Genomic DNA, 4,344 nt, shown 5'->3' with positions numbered 1-4,344 from the left:
ATAAACTGAACATTTATTTGGGTTTGAAAAAGATAATGTTATAAAAGAAGGATGAATAATTAAATCCAATAAAAAAAGATGATTAATTAAAAGTGGGCTAGAATAAAACTAAAGAGAATATAAATTTTGTTGCTAATCACTGATAGACTTTAGAAAAAAATCACAAAATAAAGATTAATGCTAACTCTATTACACTTTTATATGATAAAAGTATCCCATATAAAAAATTAAAAGAGTTCATGAAAATCACTTCTAAAGATACATGATTTTACTCAAAAGATTAAGCTATTTTTAAAAATATTAAATAATTTAAATTTGTGTTGTATTTATAAAGAGCCTTGATGGAGATTCTTTTGTTTTAGCAGCTTGTTCTGAATGAGCCCTACATATTAGCTTTAAAGTGTAATATTTTTTCTTTATCGTGTTATATGGATGTCTGCTTGGTTTGCTTATCTATCTCTTATTTTTTTTAATAAGTTGATATATTATTAACACAATTTACGATGACATTCATATCTTTCATACAAATTTGAGACAGGTATAAGATGAATTTTATATTTAGTGGCCTTTAATAAGAATTAGATGAATTTTATATTTAGTGGCCTTTAATAAGAATTTTAGTTGTAAAATATGTAACCTTCATATTTAAAGATCTTGAAATCTGACAGTACTATTACATGCTTATCTTTGATTGTGTTCTTAAAAATTGATCTGGTAGTCATATCCCCAAATAATGATACTTGTAGAGTCGTGCCACTATATAGAGAAAAGAAAAATATTAGTTTTAATTTTTTTTACTTACACTATGGTAACTAAGTATCATGTGCATATTTTTTATCCATTATAGTGAATTTTCTCATCTTATCTAGTTTATTATATCTCACAATGTAGTTGATGGCTTCACTTTAGTTTCACTGTAGTTGATGGCTTCACAATGTAGAATAAAGTATAAAAATTTATAAGTACTTACTAATTTTTCTTATACTTTTCATGAATAATTTTTTTTAATTAGGACATAATAGTTCAATATGTTCTTTAAGAAGAATTCGGTTAGTGCTTCTTTGCTCGATATGCTTTTTATCAATGTCAATTCAGGTGATTCATGAATTATTCTAAATTTTGAGTTTATTTCCTTTACTTCTCCATTTGAAATGAAAATAACTTAGTTCTTTTAAAGGATATCTCTGAACTTTCTGATAGATTCTCCATACATAATTTCTTGTATTTTTTTACTTTATAAATAAATATTATCAACATTAGAGATAAATGTTTATACATTATAATCAATTAATGCTAACCTATTATATCTTAATGTAATAATATCAAACATTTCCTCTTTTCTTTGCCAAATTTTAGCCTTTTGTGATTTAAACTTTTGAGGGTGTGTTTTGTAATTCTTAAACTTTGATAGTATTTTATGAAAATTTTAAATTTTAAGTTGGGCGCTTATAATTTTCATGTTTCATGTATTGGTGATAAGTTTTTACATGTTAGAATATTTCTCGTAACTCTAAAAATTTAAAGGTATTTTTATAATTACTAAAATTTTGGGTTGTTTTTTAAAATTTTTAAATTTGTAGCAATCTGCTGATAATTTCTAAATTTTATATGTACTAGTTATAAGTTCTAAAATTTCAGAATTTTTTACCTTTGAGAGAGTTTTTATAATTTTTGTACCTTTGAGGTTATTTTTTTTACTATTTTTCTATGAGCCCAATGGTAATCCCTAGAATCCATCTATGTTGTTTCTAAGTTTTGAAATCTCTGAATTTTAGAATGTTTTTTTGTAATTTAAACATGGCTAAATGGCACTTAAATACCCTATTATTTTGCTCTTGTAGTAGTTATATACCCTAAGTTACAAAACATAGCAAAAAAATACCCTGAATTGGTAACTGTTTAAATTTAGCTAACGATGTTAAAAAATACATGAAAGGACAATAATGCCCCTCCTTAAGAATTAACCCCCCTAACATTGTGAAAGCTCTTATTTTCTACTGTTACCCATATTAAAGAGGAAGAATAAGTTGGAGGCCATGAAAAGAAGAAGATGATGATGAAAATAATCTAGTTTGCGGGCTAATTTGCAGGGGGGGGTAGGTAATATAGTAAATAATACAATAAATAAGGGTAAGAAATATTCAAGTTGGTCATAGGTCCAGCACGTGGGAATATTCCATAGAACATTCTCACAGCTGGTTAACAGAAGGTACTAACTTACAATTTTTTGCCAACTCAGGGTATTTTTTTACTATATTTTGTAACTTAGGGTATATAACTGCTTCAAGAGCGAAACACATAGGGTATATAAATTTAATTTAGCCTTTAAACTTTTAAGGTTGGTGTTAATTACAAGTTTTAAATTTTTAGATATCATGTTTGTTTTTAAGTTTTAAAAAGTCAAGGTGTTTTGTGTAATTTTAAATTTTAAGGCTATTATATGCAAATTTTAAAACTTTTGGGTTTTTTTATAATACTTCATGTATTATAATATGTTATCTACGTATAGTTTCTTAATCTTATTTTTTCTATATTTTTGAGTTATAGGTAGTTCATATGGAGTTAATATAGGATATAATTAGTATTTGGATAGATTAAGATTTAAGTGAAATATTCAAAATAACTTTTTTTTAAATTGTTGACCTATAGATGTAGGCGTCAAAAAATGCTGAAAAATATCCAAATACAGCTCAAGAGGGAATCATCCAAAAAAGGCAGAAGAACAAGTCTTGACTGTCTCGCCGTGCGAGACAGACTTGACTGTGCAACCTATGGTGCCGCGGCAGTTAAAGCAGGATGCTACAGCAGTTATAATACAGTTATCTGATGATTATTTAAAGTCCACGTGGCGGAGTATCAGAAATAGAACGTGTGCTGATGTGGAAAAGCAGTTAAACCACGAAAAAGGTGGTTAAAGGTCGTGGGAGAACTGTTTCAAACACGTATGAACGTGGGTGTAACTGCCCCTTTAGCCGCGGCAGTGTCGACTGCCGCGCTCTTTGGCCGCGACAGTGTCGACTGTCGCGCCCTTTAGCCGCGACAGCATCAGCTGCCGCGCCTAAAGAGACAGTTATTGACCAGCTATTTCTTCAGTTATCGTCTAAGGAGGCTATAAATACCCCCCTATAGCCATCATTGACAGGGGCTGAGCATTTTCCAGAGAGATTAGAGCAGAGAGCCTTGAGTTTTGGTGAATTAGAGCAAGAGAGAGAGTCTTCCTTCTTCACAAACATCCTCAAGAAGCTTCTAGCGAGTCCTAGAGATCTAAGCTCAGACTTGATCTTTGGAAGAGTGAACATCTTACATCGATAAGATATTCGCTTCAAATTCTTACTTCGATAAACGAAGGAAGAATCATTAAACCCCTCACGGTTCAATCAGAATCTGTGATTTGGTGGTCCACGAGTCAAAGCGCTCCCGGCACAGGCAAAGATCCCACGAAAGCAGTGATCCAAACAACGATCCTGCGTTTGTTTCTCAAGAGTTGTAATTTTCCTTTTGTTGTGTAAAAGAAGTCTTATAAAAAGACTATTTCTTTTGAATTTATTGTAATCGACCGAAGATATAATGAATTCGACAACAAATTCAACTTTTGCTGAAAACAAACTGGCGACCATAGTGGGAGCCAACGGTCTCGCTGCCGAGACCGTCGTGTCGCAGCCGATCAAGATTCCAGTTGAATCTATGGTCGAATACGAATTCGACCAGATCAAGTTTGAGGAATATCTCTCATCATCCTCTTCAAGATCTTCATTGTCTCGCGGGTACAAGAGGATCTCACAATTGAAGAAGACTTACATGCCAAAGAAGGCACAAAGTGAAGACTATCGTCCAATCGTTGTTGAGGCCTTGCCTCGCAACATTATCCCGGCAACCCCCAAAGCTGGAAGCTCTACTCATAATGATTCCACCCTAATTAAGAGCCAACTCTGACGAAGAGGGCTCGTCAGAGGCGACGCCAACGTCGCACTCATTAATTAGCTAAGGCCTTGGAACAAACCGACGGGGTTTGTTACCACGCGGACCTAAAGTCGAGGAGACATCGAGTGGTTCAGTTGTCTCAACAACCAATCACTCGTATCTCTGCTAAAACAACGACGGAGGAATGGACTATTGTCAAAAAGACTCGTTCGACCCTCAAAGAACGTATACAAAAACGTCATGCAAAAGCTGCTCATGCCCATGCTCTCTCACAATAAAGACGAGAAAGGAAAAAGGAGACGATGGCCAAAGAACCACCGAAACTCCGCCAAGTTTGGATTCCAAAGTATGGATTTATGCAAAATCAGCATTCGGAGCCCGTTAAGACCCCATACCCGCAAATGGGTGGTTTTAGACGTGCGA

The sequence above is a fragment of the Asparagus officinalis genome, chromosome 8, assembly GCF_001876935.1.
Source record: "Asparagus officinalis chromosome 8, Aspof.V1, whole genome shotgun sequence".
Taxonomy (NCBI): domain Eukaryota; kingdom Viridiplantae; phylum Streptophyta; class Magnoliopsida; order Asparagales; family Asparagaceae; genus Asparagus; species Asparagus officinalis.
Note: the sequence above shows the minus strand (reverse complement) of the source record.